Below are 27,944 nucleotides of genomic sequence, written 5' to 3'. Positions count from 1 at the left end.
TTAGGGACCACGCTGGTGACTCTTTCACAAACCACTGTAAATGAAACTCTAGCCTGGACCGGGAGAAGGTGAGGAGAGATTGGTTTTTCTCATCCTAGTAAGGAGTGTGAGAAGCAAGAGTAAAGCGAGACACTGCACGAGGACTGTTCCACTCAGCTGACAGCAGTTATGTGTGTAATATGGCAGTTCCGTGTTTATACCCGCAATGCATCAGTGTGCCTCAATCAAAATGCCTTAGAAAAGAAAGGACCCATTGTAAAGTCAGCACACCGCTCAAGAGAAAATGCAATCCCGGGCAACGAGCGAATATGTTTTATTTTGATCAAATGTAGTTTCCTCGAGGAAGAGATCCCCATGAGCATTAGACATCAAAATGACATACAGTGAAGATTTGCAAGGAAGATATTTCGAAGGATTACAAGAAGAAAATTCCTAACACTGTGAATGTAAGAGATTTCAATACATGCTCAAGCAATGAAAGCTTGATGATGAGTTTGCTTACTCACAGATGTGCGGGAGAGCCTAGCCTAGAATCTAGCCCAATTGACCACTAGTAATGAAACAGGGAGACAGGTTCACTTTATATTGGTTACCCATCTGAGTCCTTGAAAAAGAGCATACAAACTCTAAGTTAGACAAAGCGAGTTTATCACGCTGTCATGATGTCCCCACTATGAGAGACTCAAATATTCAAAACCACGAGGCAAAGCAAACCCCGCCTCCCTTACATTGATTGCTTCTGTCAGGTAACTGACGAAAGCCATTAACATGTGGATAGATAACTGCAGAACTATACAGACGAGTTCAGTTCTATCCATTAGTAGATGGTACAAAAGGGCAAAAAAGAAAGCTAAGATTGACTGCAAGCAAGGCCTAAGGTCAAGAAAGCTGCCTTGACTAGGATCCCTCCATGGAGATCCTCCATTGGCTATTCCAGTCAGTTCCTCCCTAACTCAGACCGCTACACCACCTTAGAGGAGCGGGATCGTGACTCAGAGGGTTCACTGCAGTTCCTCTCTCGGCATCTCGCATCACCAGCATACTCTAGCTGTTCTTGAGATGCGCAAACCCTTTGTGGGGCATGGGGTGGGGGGCGGGGTCCGTATTCTTTGTATTCTAAAATCTGACTTGCCCAGGCATGCCCCGGAGAAGACAGAACATCTGTATCCTTCATTCCAAGACTCAGGGACATCTCAGAAGAGAAGGTAGTAAGGACGGGGAGGAGGGACATGAAACGCTGTCTTGTCCTATACTCACCTCATGACGGTTGCACTCTTGAACTTGAAAGAGCGAACCCCTAAACGGGGAGCCGCATCTCTTGCTCCAATTGTGGGATGGGGTGCCCCCAGGAACCACGAGTAGCCATTCTTGATGTAAAAGCACAAGGTAGCTTTATTAACGAGATCCCAGGTCTTAGCGGGATCCCGCCGGGTCGACACGTATCTCACACAGGAGACAGAGGAATCGACCCCAAGCTTCCAAACTCGGGGGTTTATATAGGGGCATTTGCGCGGTTACACATGATTGGTCAATTCAAATAGTGCACAGTTACTTTCGGCGCGAAATTACATCAGCAAGGTGTACGTGCTCTCTAGCAGCTCGGCAGGCAGGTAGGGTGGCTCATCTCACTCAGAGGGGTGAAGGGAGGGGAGGGGATGGCTACAGATGGTCAATGTCCTTGGGGCTGATAGCTGGTTTGGCAAGTCCTATCTCTGGCTCTCCCTCAGGCACGTCCGGCCCTGCACATCTGGACTCTGACAATGAGTAACTTTTTTAAAACTCTAGTTCTACATTCCCTTCTTCTTTTTTGTTAGTAGTTCTAATCTTAGGACTACATGGAGAACTCAGCTTCATCTAGCATAACGGCTTGGTATTGTTGTCTTAACATGAGGATTCTAATCTGGACACTATCCAAGCCTATACACCAGGGTCATGACTAGCTTTTAGAACTTCTAAACCTATACAGACTGTGATCCCTGAGGCACAGTCCCAAGAAGTATTAAGAGTACTAACATATGTAATGTTACATCATTTGTAATGGAAATCAAGCCTATCCCCACACCTATCTTGATAGAACCCAGGACAAACATGACTGAATTTCCCTCTAAGTCCCAGCTCTCAGCCCCAACAGCTAGTACATGGCTGGTGAGGGCTGAGAATTGACAACTGTCAGGGTGGTCAGCAGCACCAGGTATGGTCCTTTCCAGCGAGGCTCGAGTGTCTGGGCTCAGTGTAGCTGCAGTCTCCTGGAACTGATGACTGATGAGATGTCTCAGGGGTCTCCGGGGCATAGGCTGCTGTCAGCTGTGAGCAGATTTCTTTCTGTATCACCTGTAGGTCTTTTAGCCTGGCACACAAATCATTATTACTATGGCACTATGACATGTTGGTTCAGTAACATCATCTAATACAGTCAGGGGAGCTGAGGCCCCATATAAGATCTCAAAGGGGGTAAGGCTGAATCTGGAAGGGGTATTTCTTGCTCTGAAGAGAGCAAGAGGGAAGGAGTGTCACCCAGTCTGCGCCAGTCTCCATGGTTAATTTAATTTGGTCAGGGTCTCTTTTAGAGTTCTATTTATTTACTCTACCTGTCCTAAACTTTGAGGTCCATAGATACAATGTAATTTCCAATCGACCTCTAAATACTTGGGCACACCCTGGCTTACCTTGGCAACGAAAGTAGGGCCATTGTCTGACCAGATTACCTTGGGCACTCCAGACTGGGGGAAGATTTCTTCCAGTATCTTCTTGATGACTATCGAGGCTGTCTCTCGTTTGGTGAGGAAAGCTTCTATCTATTCCTGAAAAAGTATCTACAAGCACTAGGAGATACTTGTGATTATATTTTTCTGGTTTTATCTCAGTGAAGTTCACTTCGACTTTTCACTAAACTCTCTAGGTCTCTTTGCCCTGTTTGCTTGCTAAGCATTCACTTATTGACATACCTTATACTTTCTACTGCCTCTCTGGCTAAAATCTTAAAGTCTATTACGTACACTTAACTACTTGGACAAACTTTTTATCTCCTAAATGAGTCCATTTCTGTATTTGGCAAAGTGAGTCTTTTCTTTGTTCTCTGGGGAGTATAGCTTTCCCCTCAAGTGTGTCATTGTCTTTTTTTTTTTTTTCGTTTAAGCAATTTGGGCCTTTTTTTCTGTTGTACATTCTAAGTGAGGCCATCCCTTAGTCCAATCCCAGTTCCCAGTGGCTGTCTCTTGCAGGCCTGTAACCAGGATAGGCTCCTGCATAGCCATTTCCCGAGCCACTTTATCTGCTTTGTCACTGCCCCATGTCACTGAATCTCTTCCCTCCTGTTTTCCTGGGCAATGAATAGTACTCACAGTTGTTGGCTTCACCAGGGCATCCAAGAGATGGCAAAGGCATCTGCAGTGCTGATGTGCTGGGGGGGTAGAAGTTCAGCCATCCCAGATGACATTGTTTTGTCCACCATGGCAGCACCCACTTGTCTCTGACCTTCATTCATGAAGAGAACTGTTCCCGTCTGTGGACAAGGTCCTCGGCTTTCAGCAGGGGTCAATCAGCCAGTCGCAGAGGTCTTTCCTCCACCCATGGGCTTCTGTCAGTGCTTGACACTCGTGCTGTGGTGGCTCCAGGTCCGGATTGGGCAGCAAGGTGACCAGATTGTCCCCAACCGGTGGAGAATCTAGTCCATGGCAGCTGACCAGTGGTCCCATCTTTTGGGACACTCTATTCAAAGGCAAGACATCAGCCACTCTATCACAGTTTTGGGTGATAATTGTTAGTGCCCGGCTGGCAGGAGTGGTGTGTTCCAGGCAGAATAGGACTAAGCCACACATCTCCTAGCATCAGGTACTTGTGCACTGAGACAGGTCTTAAGCTCCACATACACAGTCTGTAGATATGCATACACATGGCCTCACCCAGCCATTTCAGCCCACACAAGCCATTTTGGAGAGCAATTTTCTCATGAGCAAGGGATGGGGCAGTCAGGGATGACCATGAATTAGTGGGTGGGTTACCCGGCCCACGCCAAGGTCCACTGTTCTTCGGGCAGTCCATAAGTATTGTTTGTTGCCAGTAGCCCCTTGCACTCAAGGTCTTTGGATATTGGCCCACAGGGGTGGGGGGCATAGGAGCACAGAGCATTGGGTCTCTGTATCCACACTTCCCTTCTATCTCTGTACATAGCCAGCACTCTAGGACCAAGAAGCTCTCCAGTGGCCCCTCTTGTTCTTTCTTGGGCAGTCCCTGACCCAGTGTCCTTTTTCTTTGCATTAGGCACACTGATCTTTAGCCAGGAATTCTCTTCTGTTGCCAAGTACTATCTTCCTAGGTTCCCTAACTACTGTGGCCAGTATATGTTCCTCTCTCGTCTTTTATCTCTCTTTAGCTCTCTAACTTCCTCTTCTTTTTGTCTCTTTTCTTCCCTAGCTTCCTGCTCTTTTTACCTCTTTCTTTTTCAACCTTACTTTCTCTGTAACTTATACTAACTCTCAGCAACTTAACTTAACCCTTTAAATTTCTGTAACATTCTCTTTATATCTTTTCCTTATCTTAGCCAGATTGGTGGGGCACTTTACAGCCCCTCAGAGACCCACCCTTGGAGCCTGGAGGCAGACCTGGAGCACTCCCTACCTTCAGGCATCTGAAGAGAGCAGGCAGAAGTGAGGGCCTTCTATCCGTGTCTGGAACATTTTTTTCTGGCCTCTAGTAGGATTCCGTCTTTCCTGAGTGGTAAAGAAGACCTGTAACAGTTACTAACAAGCATCTCAAATGGGATGGTGAGAAAACAAGAGAATCTTAAGAATAGAGGTCTACTGAAGAGGGCAAACAGCATTTAGTCACATAGCTAAACCAGGAGGCCTTTCTTGGAACCAAAAGGCCATTGTACAAATAAGCACAAGCTTAGATTTTCCCTCAAGGAGTATCTCTCTTCAGTGTCAGCTCCGTGGCTTTGCCTCTCAAGAGAACCAGCCTCCAAATGACACTAGGCTTCTAGTAACAACTAATAACAAAAGGATGGAGAGATGGTTAGAACCTGGGTGCTAAATGCCAGGTGGCTGACAAAAGAATTGTAACCAGTTCACCTGGGGCTATCAGGACCTCAGTAGTAGCCCTTTACCAAACTGTCTCACTGGGTTTAAAAGGCTCATGGAAAAGAAATCATTAATCCTGACCTTGGCCACTGCCAAAGCCTGCATTCTAAATCTTGACTGGCAAAACAAAACAAAGTTCTTTACAGCTTGTTGTAGATTCTTTGAAACTATTTTAGGGGCTCTTTTTTGTCCCCCAACCTGGGGCATTTTGACCATAGGGGCAGGAACTGGCTGCTGTGGGAATAGGATCAAAGGCACTCTCCATGTTAATGATGATCAGCGAGAAAAGTAATTTAATGCTGGAGACTAACTCCTCCCTTGGAATAAGGACAGCAGATAAGGCAGGCTTCCTTAAAGAACTTCTCCAAATGAGCGCTCTCCTACTGTGAGCAAATGTCAGAAATTCCTTTCTTGTTCTTGTTTTCCTTATAGTCCTCTCCCACCTCGCTCTCAGCCTTTTCAGATAGTTCCTCTGGTAGCATTTCTAACACAGTCTGTCCCTTTTTTTTTTTTATAGCCTGTTGACAGCATTTCTGATCTTTTAGGCAGCTACGCACTAAGTGTCAAACCGGCTGAAACTCCGCCTTTAAGATTCCTTACTTCCAAGCAAAATTTAAATCTTTTCCAGCTTATCACAGCTGGCTGCGAGCACAAGCACAGATAAAACACTATTTTAAAAATTAACTTTGGCTATCAACCAACACACCGCCACTAGAGCGGGGTCCATAAGATTAAGTTTCTTACTCACTAAGCATTAAGGGGACCAAGTAAAACTCTTCGGCGAACAAAGCAAAACATGATTTCAAACACAGTCATCAGTCCAAAGTCAAACACGAAACAAAAGCCAAAAAAAGACACTTGACAATACCACAGAAAACAAACCAGACAAGCAAGACTAAAACAAAGCATCCTTGCCCAAACTGCAGCTTAACCTTAGCTGCTTCTGGGGTGAGACGAACCATCTGATTTTACCTCCCAACAGAATTCCAGAGTATCGCCTTGCCCTAACATCTGTCCAATGGTCCACCATCAAAGACAAAGGGGTTATCACAGTCAGATCTTTTTGACTGCTAGTTGCTGGGTCCTCCCAACAAAGGCTGGCTCTCGGAACGTCTCTCACGCGTCCCAGAGCCTGTGCGATTGGGGCATCCCCCGGTGCGCTTTCTAAAAAGGAAAAAAAAAGAAAGAAAAAGACTATTTGGAGTAGGAAACCCTTCTACTCACAGGCGCCTGTCCGGAGCGGGAAACCCTTCCGCTCAAGTACACTCAAATACGGGGCAGGAAACCCATCTGCCCAAGTGTACTGTCTGTCCGGGGCGGGAAACCCTTCCGCCCGAGTGCATTCAAATACGGGGCAGGAAACCCATCTGCCCAGATGTACTCGAAAACGGGGTGCACTCAAATTCGGGGTGGGAAGCCCTTCCACCCGAGCGCATCCAACTTAAACCTTAGACCATGGCACAATACACAGTACGAGAAGCACAATGTACACACACACACATACATATACATACACAGTGGCCGCTTTCAACACTCACACCGACGTACCTCCAAGGGGCATTCGGGGTTCCGGGGGGGTCGCGCTCCGATCCCGGACGAGACCCCAAATGAAAGAGCGAACCCCTAAACGGGGAGCCGCATCTCTCGCTCCAATTGTGGGATGGGGTGCCCCCAGGAACCATGAGTAGCCATTCTTGATGTAAAAGCACGAGGTAGCTTTATTAACGAGATCCCGGTTCTTAGCGGGATCCTGGGTCGACACGTATCTCACACAGGAGACAGAGGAATCGACCCCAAGCTTCCAAACTCGGGGGTTTATATAGGGGCATTTGCGCGGTTACACATGATTGGTCAATTCAAATGGTGCACAGTTACTTTCGGCGCGAAATTACATCAGCAAGGTGTACGTGCTCTCTTGCAGCTCGGTAGGCAGGTAGGGTGGCTCATCTCACTCTGGGGGGGTGAAGGAAGGGGAGGGGATGGCTACAGGTGGTCAATGTCCTTGGGGCTGATAGCTGGTTTGGCAAGTCCTATCTCTGGCTCTCCCTCAGGCACGTCCGGCCCTGCACATCTGGACTCTGACAATGAGTAACTTTTTTAAAACTCTAGTTCTACAAACTCACAACAGCTGTGGCTCCCTACATAAGACCCGCACAAGACTAAGCCAGCAAGGAATTCTCACACAGAGTGGGCAGGGCTCCTGAGGCCCGTGTCTAGCAGAGGAGTTAGGGGCACTACATGGACGTTGGACGGCGAGGTCTCTTTAGAGCTGTGGCTGCTGGTCGGTTGCTCATGCCCCAGTACCTATGGCAAACACTACTTAGACTCAGTGGGTTTTTTTTTTTTTAAAGAGGGTGAACATGAGTTGGGAGGAAGAAGTGTGGGAGATGCAGGGGAGTCAGAGGGGGCGGGAGTGCTTATGATTAAGATATGACATTGTAGACAAGCATGACATTTTCAAAGATTAGACAAACAAAAATCTCGAAGAGCCAATTTTTCTCTTTGGCCGGTGCACACTCGTATACATTGCTGAAAGATGAACACATCCGTGTAACTAAAGTCAGATGCTTCGGGGATATTTTTTTTTTGTTGATTACAAGACATGACAGAGCGAGCTTTGTGGTTAGGCATAGAAAATATTGTTGCCCCCCCCCAAAAAAAACCCTTTGGGAGGTTGAAGCAGGTTAATTCTTGGATTTCAGAAATAATTCTCTCTCCTTAAAACAAAAGTGAAGAAATAGCCAAGTAGCCATTGAAGGTAGCATTGCCTCCCTGAGTGTGAAAGTGTCCTGAGTACATCAATTGCACCCTGACTCTTTCCCTTCATTTCTTTCCCTTCCTCCTCTCTTTCAGACAGTTGGGGAGGGAAGCAAAACCAAATGGGGAAAATGCTGTCCTCTGATCTCCAGAGCCTTGCAATACCACAGTAGTCTGGCAATCAGTCACAGACCAGACGCTGATAAGCACACTGCCTCTTCAGCTGTTTTTAGAAAGTACCAGAAGAACAAGCTGCTCTCCGGGTAACAACAAAAGTACTGGTCTGAGGGAAGCATTCTCTTTGTACAGCCTTTCCCTATGTAAAGTCAGCACTCGGCAGTCATGCAAATTACAGTAAAGGAAGGAAGGGATAAATAAATCTAATCATATAGCAATAAAGCACTGGAAACATATCAGAAGCAATCATCGAAAACTTCTAAGTGTCGTGAAATAAGAATCAGGCAATCCAGTTGTTCTTGTATTAGTGCTGTAAACTGCACTTGAACCTGGAGTGTTGGCATTTCTGGGAAGGACAAAAGGAGAGGACGTGGTGACATTGATGCTTTAACAGAAAGTGAAAATTCCAGACCTATGCTCTGCTTCCTCTCTGTTATTCATTCAACATCTGTGAGCCCAGCCTTCCCATTAGTCGCTGGGATGGGTCTTGTGTAAGGGTCTGAGTTTGCCTAGAGTGTAAGGTCTTAGTGTCCTATCTATAAAAGATGACAACACTTGGTCCCTGAAGGTGTTTGTGGCTAAGGCTTACTGGGGTTAATAATATCACAGGCCAGTAGGATATCTTTTGTGATCCTATTCTGAAGACTTCCTGTCTGGAGATGTGTTTGCACCCAATACTTTGACTGCTTCCCCTGACCAGCTGGGTTTTTTTGCCCCGAGACAATACTACTGTGTCTTAGTATGATTTCTTGTGCTGTAATGCTATTATAGATAGGGCATTTTGTAATGATGTAACTTAATTCTCACAGTACCAGAGGCTGGGAAGTCCATGTTCAAGGCACAAGCACTTGTTGCATCAACTCATGGCAGAAGGCAGAAGTGCCGGACAGGGCAGATAGGCGTGTTGTAAAGATGATGCCCATTCAAGATGGTGGTGCCTAAATGCCTAAACACCACTCCAAAGGACCCATCCCTAACCAGTTGCATTTGGGATTAAGATTTTGGACAAAAATATTCAAGCTATAGCATGCTTCATCCATTGCTCTATATCAACTATCAAGTAATTAGATTGCTTAATTTCTCTCATGCAGCCACATGGCTGGATGACAAACTGTTTCTTAGGTAGTCTACAGAAGAATACCGAACAAGTGAAAATATATAACATTCACTCTTTATTGAACACAGATAGAAACCAAATCAAGTAGTTACATAACTGAATAAAAATATCAAAACATAGAAATCAAGTCAATCTGTCTGTCTGTCTGTCTCTAGCAATGACCTCAATAGATTTATGATGTATCTAGAAAACTTCAATCAAAAGCTTCATAATTCTGGTTAAGTTTCAACATCTGTGGAGTAAGGTATGGGAACTGCATGTTGCCTTACTGTTCAATGAGAAGTTTTGTCCGGAAATGAGATATGGTGGTTTGAGTACCATCAAGGAGGCAAACTTCCAGTGGCAGCTTGTTCTTAAAATACCCTGTACTTTAGTTCTATAAATCTGGCTCTGTTATCTTTTAGGGAGCAGAGGGGGTGGGGTGACTCAGGCATGCAAGAATAGGAAAGAACAGTGTTTTCTTAGAAAGGAAAAAGCTGAAATCAATTTTTTTTTGAGCCAGCAGGGAAGTTGCTACAGGTGTGGGCATGTCCATACATGCAGCTCTGTGTTTAGAACTGCGATTCATAGCCAGGAAGAATCAAGATTTTATAATCAGACCTGTAAGGTACCTCCTCTCCCGGCTTCCCGTGGATCAGGATAATGGAATTGACATTTTTTTTTTGTTTCTTGTGTAACACGCACATCATATTTTGCTCACACCTTCCTCACAGTCCTAGTGACTAACAGAATGCTAAGAATTTGTTCAAAGTGTGCTCCAAGAGTAGCTCCAGATAACACATCGGAAGTCTCTTCCCGATGGCAATGATGACATTTTACAGTGACATCCTTGTCTACATTGTAAGTCTTACTGATTTTGTTTTTCTCTAAGATAATTTATCTTCATCTTAAAAGTGATGTCTTCACAGTGCCCTTTTCAACTCGCTCTAGTTCCAGGCCAGACGAGGTCTGTAAGGAGCGAATTCAATCTGAGGAAGGCTAAAGAGAGGTCAGAGTCAAGAGGATGGAATCCCACAGGTTACAGCCAAAAAGTAGAGTGGATTTAGGGTCAGCAAAGGAGTTTAGTTCTCATTGCAGGAAGGATTAAGGCAAAACACTGGACTGAATCCAAGCCTGGGGCTAGAAATGGGCTAGATTCAATATTTCGTCCCTGTTTTTACAGTTTTCTAGGCTCTTTCAGCCAAGAACCAAGCCACTAATGACTTGCTTGGTCATCCATGTAATCTCTCAGAGAAGTGCCCCTTCCCCAGTTTTGCCCTGGCACTGAGAAAATTTATGCAGAGTAGAACGAATCCACATCCATGTACAGCAGCCCAGGGACCCAGAAACCTCTCACCTACTTAAAGGTGTAGGATGGGGTTCGTTCACCTGGGAAGTGGGACCCTCCCAGCCTTCTTATTGCAGACTGAGGTCTCCAGAAAGAAGACTCTGAGATGAAAGTTGACAAGCAAGAAAATTTTTAAGGAATTACTTGGAGAAAAATCTGTAGGAGGGAGAAAAAGAAGGGAGGATTGGGTAGAGGAAGAGGATGAGCCATGGGCAGTGTTAGCAGGTGTGGAGCCAGCATTAAACGAAGGACTTTAGGGGCAGAATGAAAGAGAAAAGCGTTCCAAAACGGAAGTGTGTCTACTGTGTGCACCAGTCGTTAGAAACAGAAATCCTGCGGGAAGCAGATGTGACCGTGGCAAAGGCTGTTTCTTTAAGCTGGGTGACTTACAAAGGGGGGAATGATGGGTGAGAGTTGGGGAGTTGGGCAGTCTCAGGTGCTGGGAGTGACTGGTCTTCTTCCTTCCTTCCTTCCTTCCTTCCTTCCTTCCTTCCTTCCTTCCTTCCTTTCCTTTCCCTTTCTTTCTTTTCTTTCTCCTTTTCTCTCTCTTTCTCTCCTTTCCTTTCTTTCCTTTCTCTCTTCCTTCCTTCCTTTCTTTAAAGATTTATTTATTTATGTATGTGAGTACACTGTAGCTGTCTTCAGACACACCTGAAAAGGGCATCAGATCCCATTACAGATGGTTGTGAGCCACCATGTGGTTGCTGGGAATTGAACTCAAGACCTCTGGAAGAGCAGTCAGTGCTCTTAGCCGCTGAGCCTTCTCTCCCTGGTCTTTCATTCTTGAAGGGCGATCTACCCAGTTCATCCAGGGATCCCCCATACTCACCTTCCACTTGACCTCTAGTTCCCTTGCTGATCTCCAGTAGATGGCAGGTAAGTACTCAGGCTCTGACTAGTGAAAGACTGTGTGAATCAGTTGCCAAGTTCAAGACCAGCCCTAGGGAAATTGAAGAGGGGACAGGTTTATAATTGTGATCCTGCTTTTGCTTCCTGAGCACTTTTGTTCCCTCAATGCCCTTTCCTTCCTTGACTGGCTACTCATCTGTTATCTACACTTCCACTTCCCCAGGCCCACTTTTTGGGTGGAAATGACCTAATTAATTAATTCCCCAAACCTTCACTGACAGAGGTTGGATCTGTTTTTCAGTGTAACACTTAACCCTACACCAACGAAGCGGTATCCTCTGGAATTCCAGGTTGTCTTGGGTGAAGACCATCTCACATATAGGAAGAAAGTGGCTTTGTAACTTCTCTCTCTCTCTCTCTCTCTCTCTCTCTCTCTCTCTCTCTCTCGTTAAGGGTGGTCCTACAGAAACCTGTAAAAATTGGTGTGGGTTGGCCAGCAAACAATAAGGGGAAACAAGCTTGTGTGAGGTTCTTCCCTGCTGGGATTGGCTGACAAGTGCTGACAGAACAAGATCTCGAGGCCTCAGAGTGGGAACTGCTGTACCAGCCACTCAGGCTAAAGATGGGTGGTTTCTACCCTGGACTGAGCAAAAGTCCATCTCTTGTTACATTTGTGGGGTTTGTTAAAGTTAATCTAAGTAGAGAACTGGAGGTGCTGGATCTTGTTAAAATCATGATGGTGAAGGGAGGTTTTAATTTTATTTTTTTTATTGGATATTTTTTATTTACATTTCAAATATTATCCCCTTTCCCGGTTTCCTGTTCATAAGTTCCCTATGCCATACCCCCTGCCCCTTCTTCTATGAGGGTGTTCCCCCACCCATCCTCCCACTCCTTTCTGCCTCCCTACCCTGACATTCCCCTACACTTGGGGGGGGTGGCGGTGGTCAAGCCTTGGCAGGACCAAGGGCTTCTTCTCCCATTGGTGCTCAACAAGGCCATCCTCTGATACATATGCAGTTGGAGCCATGGGTCCCTCCATGTGTACTCTTTGAGTGGTGTTTAGTCCCTGGGATTGCCGTTGGTATTGTTGGTATTGTGGGAGTTTATAGAATGGACCATTGTCAACTCTACTGCCTGTACCATCATGGGGACCCCATCTGGTTTGTCAATCTACTTTCCAGTATCAAGATCTGCTGAGACTCTAAATGAAGACTCTGAGTAAAGCCTCTAAATATTTTCTTTATATATCATAGCATTTTTTTTTATTGTTCAAGGCCAAGGCAGTATTCTCAAAGGCCTTATTAATGCAAACATGCTACCAAGTCTGCTTTTATTGTTCCATCTATCCTGCCTTATTATCTGGGATAACCTAACTCTTCTTTTGATAGTGCGTAGTTTATACCATCAAATAAGCTTTTGCAAGATGTTTTGAAATATTTCATTATGTCTATTTTATGTCACCGTGGATTGTGTTATAGATATTTAACACAACTGATAAAAATATGAAACACTGAAGGAGTAGACTTGGACAAAAACAAAAACAAGTTTTGATTCCAGTTTAATTCTGCTTCTACACACACCTCTTTCTTCCCACCCTGAGTGTTCTGTATCTGCAGTGATATTTCCTTACCTCGCACTACAATGAGAGCTCCGTGAAGGCGAGGATTTTTTTTTCAATTCATAGACATAACTCTGCATCAAGAATAATGTTTGGAATATAGTTAGTAAATAACTAAATATTTTCAGAATAAAATTTCTTTCCATTACAACCTAGAAGATTAAAAATATCATCAATATCCCTCAGCATTAGTAAAAATAAGTAATAATTGTCTGTCTTTGCCCCAATCTTTTTCTCACTGATAACGACCTAACTAGTAGCTCTTTGCTTAAATATATTGTAAAGAATTTGACTAGGAAGCCTGAGTCCTGAGGCTGATTAAGAGTGAATAATGAGTTGGGGAACCTTCAACAAGTCACGAAAATTTTCTTTTATTTGTTCACCAAAGGGTAACTTAACAATGCCGTTATTTTGTAGGATTTGGGATTTGCACCAAATGGCAAAACAAACACATGCTGGTTAAAGTGAGAATTTGGATCAACTCCACATTCTAGTTATATCCCCTTATACAAGCTATTAACGTTGATGGGTTTTTACTTCTTCATGAGTGAAATGTAAATAAAGCACCTTTCCCATAGAATTTTTGTGTGGCTACATATAGTATTTGCCAAACACTTAAAATACTGTTTTCCACATAGAAAAGTATTCAAAGTAAACGTTAGGTGTCATTACTAGATATAAGTCTGAATTGAAAATTCAGAAAATGCTGTAGAAATGTAAAGTGATTAGACTTTCATTTCAATAGGTGATTCAATTTTAATACTGGAATTAAGGCCTTCTGCTAAAGTAGAGAATGAATGATTTGACTCCTATCAGGCTGCACCCTGTAGTTGATTATGTATTCTACCTATTCCTAGAGCAAGCTTGAGTGTGTGCCGAGGGTAACTGGTGAGTTGATTCAGTGACTTTGCCTTCCTGAGTCCATCATCACCCACCCATGTAATTTTAGACAAGCCAGTTAATGTATTTGATTCTTACTCTCCTTCTTTGCCAATGAGAATAATAGCAGCTTATTGACCTTCATCTAGAATGTCACAAGGAGGCCTCGTTAAAATATTCGGTATTCAAATAGGAGGTTGTTATCGTCCACTGCTTTATTCTCTGCCATTTTGTTATAAAATGCGTATAATAAAGTAGGCTATCTAAATATTTTTTCATTTTCATCTAATCTTCTCCACAATGGAAAGCTGAAAGAGAACTCGGTAAGTTATAAACTAAGGCTTAGATTCAAGTGACTGATAAAAGCTGTGGAAATAAAGGGGGACACTGTTGCTAGTCATTCAACCTTAATGGCCAATACAGAAGAGTATGGTGCTTTTGAAAGGCCAAGTCGGTCTAATTGGCTTAGTTTTCGGGTTTAATGCATTAACCCCTCAATGAATCGAACATTTGTATTTTTGTAATATCCAATAACTATAAATATTACGGAGTTGAGTGGTGGAGAATAATGAATAAAACTATAATTTTTTCCATTTTGTTCTTCAGTTGCAAATGTGACTTGATTCTGCTTGCATCTAAAATGAAGTAGCTGCTGTTACACTCTTACTGGGCTGATAAGCAATCATGACGTTGGGCAGAATAAATAACTACTGTGGAACACTGGAAAGCAGGCAGTCTAAATGATGGCTGAGAGAAACACACTTGCCTCACTTTGCTGTAGGTTTCTTACTGGGGGACACTTTCTCAATGCAGGAAGTACAATCCGAGCGCAGGACACCACTCTCCTGAGTTGAGGAAACACAAGTCTTTGACATTGGAAGTGGCTAGAATCTGCAAACCAGAGTGTGGGAGAGAAAAAAAACACAGAGTTGGAAGGTCAGTCAAGGTTCTTGTCTGAGGCTTTCAAGTGTAGGGAGAGACTGTGTCAGCTTATCGGAGAGCAACTAGTACATGACGATGAAATAGAGATGATAAAGGTTTGGACTGGGGATCTCCCCCATCTAGAAGAGAAAATCAAGGCCGTGTTAACAACTTAAGCATCCACCTTTGTGATCAAGGTCTTATCGTGATAAGGACCAATCACAAGACAGTCTCCCAACTCGCTCTGTGAAAACCTAATACAACTCTTTCATAAGACGCCAAACAGAGGGCTTTCCACTCTATGAAGTGTGAGATTGAAGATGCACAAGTTCAGGGTGGTCAGCCAGTAACTAGTTCACAGGCGACAACAACAGTGCTGTTCCTCTAAGGCAGGTAACGACACACAGTTTCTGTAGCATATCATGGATAACACAGAACAGTCAGTTACTGGGTTTTAAGAAGCAGGAGAATGTGACCCTTAACTATTATAATCACCAAGACAGGAAGAGGAAGATGAGAATCATTCCTGAGACGGTGTAAACTTAGGATTTATGGTGAGAACCTAACGTGTTGGATGATTAATATTAATTATGAACCTGTCAGAGTCTAGACCTACTTGGGAAGGGAGTCTCCTGAGGGGTTGTGTAGGTTATGGTAAGTCTGTGGGGAATTGTCTTGATTACATTAATCGGGGTGGGATGATTCTCCCACACTGGGTAGCATCATTCCCTAAGCATAGGGTCCTTGTCTTTTGGGTAAGAGCCCCCCCCCGAATGCTAACCTGCACATGTTCATTGCTTTTTTAAAATTTTTTTCTTACTACAGACATAATATGACCATCTGCATCAAGTTCCTGCTGTCCTTGACGTTTCTGCCATGATAGAATGTGTTTCTCCTTTAAGGTGCTTTTGCCAGAATGTTTTGTCACAGCAAAGGAAAAGAAACCAAGAGACATTACGAACATTAGAGAGGCTATTATAAATATATTAAAACAAAACAAAACAAAACAAAAAGCTATAGAAATATGTCTTAATGAGTAAGTAAAGAATTTTAGCAGAAAATGGAATAAATACATGCATATATTTATCAATAGAAACTCTAAAATCGAAAGGAACTCCACAGAAAGACCAACAGAGTCAACTAACCTGAACTCTTGTGGGCTCTCAGAGAGTGAGCCACCAACCAAAGAACATACAGGGGTTGGATCTAAGCCCCTCACACACATGTAGCAGATGTGCAGCTTGGTCTTTATGTGGGTCCCCCAAGAATTAGTGTGGGGTTACCCCTCAAGCTGTTGCCTGTCTGTGGAGTATGTTCCCCTAACTGGGCTTCCTTGTCTGGCCTCAGTGGGACAGGATACACTTAGCCTGCAGAGACTTGATATACAAGGGTTGAGGGATACCCTGGAGGGTGGAGGGGGAGGGCTCAACCCTCTCAAAGGAGAGGAGATGGTAGGAGGGACTGTGTGGGGGACCAGTGATTAGGATGTAAAGTGAATTAAAAACTGCTAAAAAAATTTTAAAACAGTAACTTTTAAAACATAAAGCACAGAAAGGAAAATTAATAAAAAATTGACAGAAACTTAGGTACCTGTGGAACAAATGGTTCAATATACATGCAATGGAAGTCTTAGAAGGAAAAATATATTAAAGGGGTAGACAGAAAAAAAATGAAAAATTATGACCAAAAAATGTCTAAAATTAAAAATTCTTTAAATGGGATGGGAATTGCAGATTTAGGAGAGAAGCCTAACTCCAGGCAGTGAAATATCACAGGCAAACTGAGGCCCATCCACAGTGCAGAACCCTTGATTCAGGAAACAGAAACATATGATACACAAAGGAATGACAAGGGTAACATACTAATGCTAAATAAACACAGAAAGACAAAAGAGAGGCAAAGAAAACCCTAGTCAAGCCACGGTTGTAGTTCTAGAAAAGATGTGCTTCAATAAAGTGGAGAAGTGTGAACATAAATAGAAGTTTAAGTAACTTATCATCAGGAATTAAGGGTCACATTATGGAGGTGCTAGAGGATGTTCTTTGGCCCGAGAGGAAGTGGTTTAGAAGAAATGGATCTAAGTGAGGAAAGGGGAGGCCTAGAAAAGGTAGATACGGTGGTGTGTTTAAAATATGGCTGTTTTTCACCTTGTGGTTTCCCATTAAAGCAGCATTAGTTATTATTTAAAGGGGCTTTACAGTATCAGTATAAAGGAAAAGACGGTACAATAGTAGTACAGTGGATGGTGTGCATAGGGATGGAGTTATCCTTTCCTGAGGTTATTGCATCTGTGGAGTGATATGCGGGAGATACAAAGTCCTGGGATGTGAAGGCATCAGCTATAAAATGCAAAGGCTAAAGAAGGACGGTTGAAGGTCAGATATGAAGAAGTGAAATGTGGGCTCCAAGTAGACTTTGTTAAAGGTACATGTTATCAGCCTTTGAACAATCACCAAAAAGATGGTATAAAAAAGATATAACTAAGGAGTCCATTGTGAAAGTGAGACAAAGTATGGGTTTTTTTTTGTTGTTTTTTTTTTTTTTGGTTCTTTTTTTCGGAGCTGGGGACCGAACCCAGGGCCTTGCGCTTCCTAGGCAAGCGCTCTACCACTGAGCTAAATCCCCAACCCCCAAAGTATGTTTTTAAAAAATTAATTTTAACCTCAAAGAGTGCTACAAACAAGACAGGGGGAGACAAAACAAATAGAAGGAATAAAATAAAATAGGTATCAAGAAGGTTAACTTAAATCCTACCCCATGACTAATTACATTAAATGTAAATTGCCTAAACAATATTCTAACAGGAAGACATTTTCTGGTAATATTAGTAAATGAATAGCATATGATATCAGCAAGAGATAGACTCCAAATATAAAAGACACCAACAGAAGAAAGAACTATGTCATATAAAAATTAAGCTTTAAAAACTGGTATTACTATAATAACACCAGATTAATTAAGTTTCAAGGGAAAATATTGGCGGAGTTAAAGACTAATTCATAATAATCCTAAACATTATTAGTAGCACCTAACAAGGGAACTTTACATTTCGCACAGCAAAAACTGACAAGCAAAACCAAGTAGGCAAGTCCTCAAATATAGCCGGTATTCTCTTTGACATCTATGTAGGCTTATATTTTTCAAAACCTACTTTAATAAGGGTTCTTAAAACTCCAACCTACTTTATAGCCCACTGACCAAAGGTAGGGGAGGAAGATGGCTACTAGATCAAGGTGGGCATGGACCTACTTAGAAGCAGTTCTTTGGGGAGATTCCAATCTTTGTTGCCAGCAGTTCAGTCCTCTAGCCTTACACCAAGCACAAATCAGCAGAGACAGGCAGCCACCAAACAGGAACCAGCAATGACAATTCAATCCAGAAGAAACAGCGAGGCTCCCCTGGTTGACATGAATCCAGGGAAGTAGCAAGAGACTGCTGGAATATCATCAGAAGTTCTTCCGTGCATTTCTCTCCACAAAGTCACAACAAGGGAAGATCAGCATTGCAGTGCCAGGTGAACCAATGCAATAGCTTCATCTGCAAAGACTGGCATCAGCAAAACCCAGGGATGCCGACTGTCAGAGAATCCCAATGATGACCAGCAAAGAATTGCAAAGTGAAACAATGCAAAGCATCATCCACCGTCTGTGGGGTTATACATATACTCTTTCCAAACATCACACGTCCTCTCAAGCGTCTGCTCCAGCAAAACATCACAGGTGCTTTCGCTAGAGTCAATTCTTAGCAAAGCATCCTCTCATAAGATAGTTTCCAGAAAGAAACGTCACATAACACAACTGAGTCTCCAATGAAACCAGATTTCCCACTTCACATCCCTCTGTCAGTAATGAAAAGAATGAGTAGTTAAGGCAATACCAGCAAAGATATGTAAGATCTTAATGGTGTTACCGATCAATGTAATCTGTAACAATGTATCAATGTCCTGCCTCATGCATATAACCCTGCACTTAGGAAGCTTGAGGCAGAAGGGTTGTTACAAGTTTGAAGCCAGCTTAGGGTAAGAATGAGATGCAGACTTCAAACAATAACAAAAAAAGGCTTAGTCAGTTGACTCAGAACTATACTCAACAATGGAGAATATAACTACTGTTTAAGCACATGTTGGGTATTTCCAAAATTAGACAGATGAACCATAAAATAAATCTCAGAGGCATGCAGAGATGGCTCGGTGGTTAAAAAGCTCTTGCTGCTCTTGCAGAAGAGCTGAGTTTTGTTTGCAGCACCCACATCAGGTGGCTCACAACCTCTGGTGATTCCAGTGGAGTAATATGAATATTTATATTTAGCCTATAAACCAAATCTCTTGCTTATGTCTCTTGTTTCCCCCTATTCTTCCAACATAGATTTATCATAATTTAAAGTATTAGTATTCAGGTTTTATAATGTTAGAACTGAAGTGTAATCATACTATATGTAGTTATCAGTGCAGTTTCTTGCATAACTTTATGCTAGTTCTGGCTTTAATGACTGCCAGATTCTTATCGAGCTTCTATACACAAATTTTCCACTGTAAGACTAATGGGTCAGTTCTCTATCCTTTTCATCTGGAGAGAGATAGAGAGAGACAGAGAGAGAGACAGAGAGAGAGAGAGAGAGAGAGAGAGAGAGAGAGAGAGAGAGAAAGAGAAAGAGAGAGAGAGTCATAAGGAATTACTTTTTGCTTAGACTGTACATATGCAAAATTTTAACTTTATCTTCCCGTTTTATTGCTTTGGGAGGATATGGAACTTAAATTTAGAAATAATCTTATGTAGACTTTTGAAGGCATCTTTGCATTACTGGCCCCACCATTAACCACTAAGAAGTCCTAAAACATTCTGACACTTCGATCTGCTGTGGCCTTGAAATTTTCTTAAGTTCTTATGTTTTGGGTAGATATTTATTTTTATGTGGATATGTAAATGAGGCAGAACAGCTCTCCCTATTTTTAACCAGACAGCGAAGCTGGAGAACTTGTCCTTTTACTGGAAAATGAGACTGAGGTGAGACAGAGGCCAGGAAGGACTGGGGTAACTCAGCCAGAGCAGCGTCTTCTAGACAAGACGGGGTGGCTGTACTGGGGGCACTCCTACAGTCTGAGCGAGACTTGCACAGGACGAGCCTGTTAACATTCCAGTATGGAATGGAGGCCTTTTGATTCAGGACTTATTCATGGAGCCACTGTAATCAAGAAAGTTTACTCGTGGCACACAGACACTGATCAATGGAATAGCTTGGGGTTTTTAAAGCAGATCCACATGTCACCTTCAGGCACATGAACCAAGTATACACCTTAACAAATGCTGCCTGAGAAATGCAGATAGTCTTGGACAAAAGAGGCTCTCTCCTTACTCCACAGACATGGTTAGTTTTGGTTTGTGGGTTTTTTTTGTTGTTGTTGGTTTTTTTTTTTTTTTTGTTTTTTGTTTTAACTTCAAATGGACCATATATCTAGAGAAAGGCTAAAAATGTAAAATTATACCACAAAACCTGGAACAAAGAAAGATTTCTTAGCTAGTGCCTACAAGAAGCAAAGTGTGAAAACATCCGATAAATTGGATTTAAAAACTAGGCTTTTAAGAAAATAGAAAGGCAAACCCATGACTGGGAGAAAAAAATTAATGATACATACATTTGACGAAGAATTATATCCAGACTGTATAAAGAGCTAGTAAGACGTCAGACAGCCTAACCTAAAAAGAACAGAGGAGTTGGACGCCTCATGAAAGAAAACACACAAAGGTGGTAACAGGTACTTGACACAGGTTTCACCATGTTCGGCCTTTGTGTATGATGTAGAACTCCAGGGAGCTCCTCTGAGAAGCCCACTGAAGTGACCACAGTGAAAAGTCAGAAGCAGTTGGTGTTGTGAGCAGCCAGTACAACCGCAGCTCTCTTGCACTCATCTGAACTATAGGAACTTCTGGTTTCTAATGCATGGCTATGCAACTGCATGCTTTGAGAGCTTTGGACTGTGCACAGGATGCTGAATGGTAATAGTTAGCCATGCAGATGAATGCAGAAAAAATCCATTCCTTGGATCGATAAGCTGGTACCCCATCCTGGCATGTACAATGATACAATTCGCACCCTTGCCAGAAGTTCCTGTCTTAGGCTTTTACCCACGAGAGCTGAAAGCATATGTGCGTACAGACTTGTATGCGTTTGTTTAAACAGCACCATTCACAATAGCTAAGGACTGGGTGAAATATAAATGCTTAACAAAAGACAAAAATGTGTGAATGAATTATGATATATTGAAATCATGTAATGCTTTTTAGAAATAAAAAAAAGAGCACATCAGATACACACAGTCAGACTGACAAATCCCAGCAGCTTACACAGAGAAAAAGAAGTGAGGCACAAGAGAGTCTATCTCTCATAATTCCACTCACTAAATTTTACAGCAGCTATCGTTAATCTCATTGCCTGGACGTGGATTGACAGTTGCTGGGAGCCAGGCATAGGAGGGATGATATCAAAGAGACACAGGGGAAGGTGTTGGGGTGGTGGAAACATCCTATATCTGTCTTGACTACTATGAAAACGTATATATGTGCCAAAAATTCATTGAACTTCACCCATAAAATGGGTACAATTTATAGTATATGTTATATTTTCATAAAGTTCTTGAAAACCCAACAGGGTCACTACACAGTAAGTTGCTGCTGTACAAGTTTCTAGTCTTTGACGCATCTTTTGACAAACTTATAACCTGAAATACAGATAAAATAGCAAAACGACAGAGAATAAAGAAGAAAAACCAAACTGAACTTACTGAACTTACCCTTTCTTCCCCAACTTGCTTACTGAACTGGCTAGTTTTGTGTGTCAATCTGGCACAAGCTGGAGTTATCACAGAGAAAGGAGCCTCAGTTGTGGAAATGCCTTCATGAGACCCAGCTGTAAGGCATTTTCTCAGTTAGTGATCTAGGGGGAAGACCTTGCCCATTGTGGGTGGTGCCATTCCTGTGCTGGTGGTCCTGGGTTCTATAAGAGAGCTAGTTGAGCAAGCCAGGGAAAGCAAGCCAGTAAGAAACATCCCTCCATGACCTCTGCATCAGCTCCTGCTTCCTGGCCTGCTTGAGTTCCAGTCCTGACTTCTTTGTTGATGAACAGCAATGTGGAAGTGTAAGCTGAATAAACCCTTTCCTCCCCAACTTGCTTCTTGGTCATGATGTTCGTGCAGGAATAGAAACCCTGACTAAAGTACTTACGGTTTCCAAATGCTTGTTAGCGTGCATACGCAGTGACAGGCTTTGAAACCTTTGAAGGGTAAAAGGGCACCTTCAAATGGTGACAGGAGTGTCTGCTCATGCAAATGGATTTAGAGAACCCAGTTCTCCAGCTAAACCTGAGTCCTGCCCTGGATCGCACCGTTACACGGAGAGCAGCAGGGACATGCTCTGTCTGTTTTCTAAGAATGAAGAGTCAGCCAAATGCATCTGCAGGAAACTTTGCTGCACAGTTGATTCTTTGGTGAATCATTCACCAACCCTGTCTCTCCCAGAGACATTATTTATAGACGTCATGCTAGTGAAGAATGCAAGGCAATATCAACAGGAGGCACACACTTCCTGCTAATAAAGGCCGTTGGAAACGTCGAGGATCAAGTCCAGTCACGGTCATCTCAAGGATGAAGGAGGTCAGCATGTGGGCTGATGTTATCAACCTTGACTTGCCTTAGAATGAATCCCCCACCACACTTGCTGGTGCCAGGAGATAGTTTTCCTGGGTTAATGAGCAAGTTAAAATATTCTATTATTTTTAAAAGAACCAGAGTTTACTTTTTTTTGGTTTTTTTTTTTTTTTTCGGAGCTGGGGACCGAACCCAGGACCTTGCGCTTCCTAGGCAAGCGCTCTACCACTGAGCTAAATCCCCAGCCCCCAGAGTTTACTTTTAAGCACAGAAAAAAGAAGGGGAATTTAGAAATGAAAAGGAGAGATCAAGAGAGTAAAATGTATTAAACTATACTTAACACAGTCAAACGTTTGGCCTTAACCATCTTGTGCTCTGATTAGAAATAAAGCATATGGCTGAGAGATGGCTCAGTGGTTAAGAGCACTGACTGCTCTTCCAGAGGTCCTGAGTTCAATTCCCAGCAACCACATGGTGGCTCACAACCACCTGTAATGAGATCAGATGCCCTCTTCTGGTGAGTCTGAGGACAGCTACAGTGTATTTATATATAATAAATAAATCTTAAAAAAAGAAATAAAGCATAAAACAAATGAGATATTTATAGGACAAATAGAAAAAAGTAAGACTGTTGGATGGGTAGACATATTTTAAATACAACAAAATTTTAGCTTTTTTTCAAAAATTTTCATATGTATATAATTGTATATACTTACATAATAACAATATTTATAGATGAGCAGGTTTGATGTCTGGAATTTACTGCTGTGTAGCATGGGTAAGGAGAGGCACACAACTTGGGAAAGTGTGATTTGATTCTTAAAGTATGGGTGGAATTCACTAGTATGGGTGAATGGGAAGGCTGGTAGTAGTGTGGTGCTGTGGGGAACAGCCTGGGGCTTCCTCTCAAGTGTGGGAAGTGCGCTAACCAAGGCCACAGAACAGGAAAGGAGGCCTCACAGCTTCTCACTCTGCTTGGGGAATCCCTCTGTGCTGGCTTCTGCCTCTGTCCAAGGTTTTATAGCTCTGTCTCCTTAGCTTGGTTCTTGGCTCCTCTTTTTCTGCGGGGCTGACTCAGAGTGGTGGGTGTGGTAGTGCTCACTTTCTTAGCCTGCTGTCTCCAGTCTCCCATGTCACCACTCTTCTAGGAGCGTGGTTAGACAGCACTAAGTCCATCAGCCTCCTGGGTATGACATTTCTATAGGAGCTTCTGAAGACCTTGGTTATTTCTTGAATTAAATGTGGGTGAGTATGTGACCACTAATCTGGCCTGGGTAGGAAGCCTTCCAGAGGCAATAAACAGGTTTTATAGCTGACACTTAGAATTGAGAGAAAAGGGTGAAATTAGGGGTTCCTAATATTTGCAGTGATACAAATTCCATGTAAAACAACCCCACAAATGTTACTCACATTCGCTTTGAATTTCCTCAGAATACTATAAATTGACGTTGTTCTGTGTCACAACATAAGGCCAGTTGGTTTGTTGTTGCAACTGCTCAGAAATCAAAAATAATCTCTAAAAAAGACTGTTTCTCTATGTCTGTTCTATGAACAGCCCTGATGGGCTGTTCTTTCTGAGTGGTTTTCCTTACTGCGTTTGTGTCTGTTGACTTTTAAAGCCCCACACATTTGTGTTGTGTTCATTGCTTGATAATTGCCATTCCTACAGTGGGATCGATTTCTAGGAGTCACTAAGATGTTACCAACCAACAGCAAGGGGACTGAAAGAGACTGTGAAAAAACTGAACCATGGTCCCTAATGAAGAACCCACTTCTCATCCAACCCAAAGTTTAGGTCATGGTAAGATGAAGTCAGATGACATCAGTCAGGCTGAAGGGGAGATACTGTGAGCCCCCATGAGGCTGGCTGTTTGCCACGGCCATATTTGGCCTTTGAAATCCCAGCAGGTAATGTACCTACGCAGGCTCAGCTAATGAAAGGCGTGTTCACGATTGCAGCCCTAGCACGGAGCAAACAGTTCTGCTCTTGACAAACAAGAACTTTCCCACTGCCCATCTATCTGGAAGCTTTTAATATAAATTCTCTAAAAGTCTGTGACACTCGAGGTCTCTTCTTGTTTGCCGCATGTTTGGATTGAATTTGCATGCACCTGTCCCTTTAAACAAAGGAGTTGTCCCGGAGCTAGGAGGGCAGAAGGGTAGCTCAGTGATGGATCTAAGTTCTCGAGGCTCTGGGTTTCTTCACTTTAAGAAAACTAGAGATGTCAGTTTCCAGCTGGAATGGTACTTTGAAGGGCATAATTAAGACGGAGAATCTACCTCAGAATGATAGGATAGCTTAGAAAATGTTCAGACTTCATTTGAGGGGATGTGGGGTGAAAAATATGAAATTATTGAAAGAAGGGGGAGGGCACCACAAGGGACCTCATATGGAATATGAGGTTATACTTAGCAGATGGCCTCATAAGGTGACCTTATTGGCAGTGAGTCCCAGGGCATGCAGGAGGCCAGGCTTGCCACACCAAAGGCAGAAGGGAGAGGAGCTTGGCATGGCTCCTCTGAGCTGAAGGCCATGATTCATCGGGAACACAGCTGGGACCTCAGAAAGATGGGGGGAACTCAGCAGTGTCTGTTGGCAATGTGGGTTCCTGGGACCACAGAGAGTCCCAGCTCCATCACCCCTGATGTAGAGCAGGACCTTGTCAAACTGTCTTTGCCAAGAGAGCAGATCCTGCTCAAGGTCACATTTTCTCCTCTTTGCAGATTTCAAATGAGGTGACATTTGGAACATTCCTGGCAGGGAGGGCATCCCCCAATCTCTCTTCCCCTTCTTAGACCTTGCTCTCTTCCAACTCCCTCTGCTCCTGCTTTATACCCCAAGAACCTGGAAGGGCTTTGGACTGATCTGTGTTCAGGTCCCCCCTCAGTCCCTCCTTACTGTGTGGCTTGGAGGAAACCACTGGACTCCTGTAAGCCACAACTTCCTCAGCCACAAGACAGAACTGCTGGTAACTATTGTAGGAGGAATGGGATGGTACTTATGAAGGACTCTGACATGACATTCAGTGTCCTCTCCAGCCGATCTTGGCACTTTTGATAGTTTGTCCAAATGCAGCTGTGGGAAGTGTTCCTGTGTGATGTAGGGGTTTAGTGACATACCCGGTCTCTACAATCTTGGTGTCAGAAGTGCCTCACTTCTAGTTGGAACAATAAAAAAAATGAGTCCAAACACAGCCAAATGTCTCGTAGAGGGACAAAACAGTTTCTGGCTGAGTATCCTTCCAGCTCATTTGCTTTTCAGTTTTGGGAAAGCAATCTGCCATGTCAGAGGCAGTCCAAGTAGCTTTGAGCTGGGTGCATAAGTTAAAAAGTGAGCTATGAGAGTGGGCCTGAAGGGGTTGGAGAGGTGGCTTTAGTAGTCCAGAGCATGCACAGCCCTCGTAGAGGACTCAGCTGTCATGCCAGGTGACTCACAAGCACCTGCAATCCAACTGGAGGAGATTCAAATCCCTTCTGGCCATACAGGCACTGTAATACACTGTAATAACAGGTACACACACACACACACACACACACACACACACACACACGAGAGAGAGAGAGAGAGAGAGAGAGAGAGAGAGAGAGAGAGAGAGAGAGAGAGAATATAAACAAATTTAGAGTGGGCTATAAGCCAATCTACATGGTATCTTTATGATAATAAAAAAATTGAATAAATGAAGATACCAGGGATGTGCTACATAGAGAATGCTCTGCAAAAAAAGCTGATGGGGCCTCAGAGCAAGCCAGCCCTTGATTTAGGAGTTCTAGCCAGTCTTCAGTATTCCATTATGGCAGCATCAGCAAATGGATAGGGCCAGTTCTTGGAGTCTTGATGGTGCCCACTGAATTGAGACGCATGTCCATGGTAATATGTGTGGCTTCTTCAGAGCCTCACAGGATGACCTTCCAAAGACACAGCTTTTCAGTATGGTAAAGACAGCAACAACAAAAAGTCCAGGTAGTAGCCTCTGCCCAGCTCTTTCTCTTCTGACAGACAGTGGGCAGAACAGTTCCACCAAAGAATCCTGGCTCTGAGCAGAAAAAGAAATATGGCGACCCCTCTTATCCGCATTGTGGTCACTCTCTATCTCTTAGGGTGTTTCTCTCACAGGCACAGAATGGGAGCTGTGGCATTTCCTAAGGCTCTGACATCCCCAGGCTCAGAACTGTTTCCCACAGTGGCCTGTATAGATAGGAGAAATTCATATGCTGCAGGCTGAGTAACCAAGTGAACCAGCTGTTCTTATTTTCCCCAAGGAAGTGCCTGGCTCCAATTGCTTTTGCGAAGGCTCCCTGTATGATGCCGGCTACTTCTCTGCCTGGTGGCTAGTCAGTTCTGCAACGACAGGAAAAGCCTTGCTCAACGTCTTACTACAGTTCAGTTTACTTAAAATAAATTGTATTATCTATATATGGCAGTTTTGCCTGCATGTTTGTATGTGCATCAGAAGGTGTCAGATCCCTTGAACAGATGGTTGTGAGCCATCATGTGGGTGTTGGGAACCAAACTCCAGCCCTCTGTAAGATGAGTCAGTGCTCTTAGCTACTGAGCTACGTCTCCAGACCCTTAAAATGTATTTTGAAGAGGCCAGTGAGGTGGGCTTCTCTCTCTGGTTTGCATTTTGACATAACTCAGGGTTCAAGTTGGATCAAGATTAGACAGAACCGTTCTTAAAGATTGATTTTATTTATCTTTTGGGGGTATTGTGCCATCCATATGCTGGGTAAAGTGAAGCAGGCAACCATTGGGAGTCAGTGCTTAGAGCCACTGACTGGTGCACCAAGATACCTACAGGAGCTGCTGCCAATGACAGCCAGTGATGAGAGAAATTACTCACCAGACTTTTCTCTGAGGGAACAAAGCTTAACTTACCAGCAGAAAAACTATGAACTCTTTGGACTCCTTGGGGCCAGCGAGAAAGAGAAGGAAAGAGAAAATTCACACACACACACACACACACACACACACACACACACACACACACACACACAGAGTTGATGGGTGGGAGAAACAATGTTCCAGCCATACCACACCATGCTTTATTCTTTCTTCCACAGCTTATATATCCCAGCAAAATCTTTGAAGCTATATACAATTACAGTGTGACTATGTCTTAGTTTTCTTCTAGTGAATGATTACGAAAAAAAGATGTGTTTTCTAATACCTATACAAGAAATAACATTACGTAGTACAGGTAAAGAAAACACAAACTATTCTCAGAAACCCACATACATTCATAACCAAGCAACTTGTTATAGATTAACAAAGTGTAAGCAAGCAAGGGAGTTTTCTCAGCAGCTTCCTCTTACTGGCAGGCAGCAATTTGTGGTTACAGAGAAAGGATTCACTATTTTATTATTTATCTTTAAAACTAATCTTGTAAAAATCTTAAAAGAATCACAAATCTAAACTTTTATATAAAACCAATCATATCTACCTTAAATCTTCAGAATGTATATCCATTCATCAGCAATCCTTAATAAATTATATCAGGAAGCTGAGGGCAAACATGGGTGTAATAAATCAGTCACCACCAGGCCCGCCTCAGGGAGAGTCACGTCAGCCAGAGCTGCTG

The 27,944-nt window shown here is 43.2% G+C and overlaps 1 long non-coding RNA gene across 3 annotated transcripts; it reads right to left on the bottom strand.

Moving 5' to 3' along the window:
• Positions 1–1,370: 1,370 nt before the first annotated feature.
• Positions 1,371–22,284, bottom strand: LOC103691349 (uncharacterized). Of its 3 annotated transcripts, XR_015648200.1 has the most exons (7): positions 21,944–22,284; positions 14,572–14,696; positions 12,939–13,000; positions 11,286–11,396; positions 4,618–4,709; positions 2,706–2,801; positions 1,371–2,347 (listed from the first exon to the last, which is right to left on the bottom strand). It is a non-coding gene; the product is annotated as an uncharacterized LOC103691349 (long non-coding RNA). The 3 variants fall into 3 exon arrangements; XR_015648198.1 differs by lacking the exons at positions 2,706–2,801; positions 4,618–4,709 and having other exon boundaries at positions 21,944–22,264; XR_015648197.1 differs by lacking the exons at positions 1,371–2,347; positions 2,706–2,801; positions 4,618–4,709 and adding an exon at positions 9,168–10,107.
• Positions 22,285–27,944: the final 5,660 nt, after the last annotated feature.

This window comes from Rattus norvegicus, chromosome 1 (assembly GCF_021556685.1).
Source record: "Rattus norvegicus strain SHRSP/BbbUtx chromosome 1, alternate assembly SHRSP_T2T, whole genome shotgun sequence".
Lineage (NCBI taxonomy): Eukaryota > Metazoa > Chordata > Mammalia > Rodentia > Muridae > Rattus > Rattus norvegicus.
This window is presented reverse-complemented; position numbering and strand designations above follow the sequence as displayed.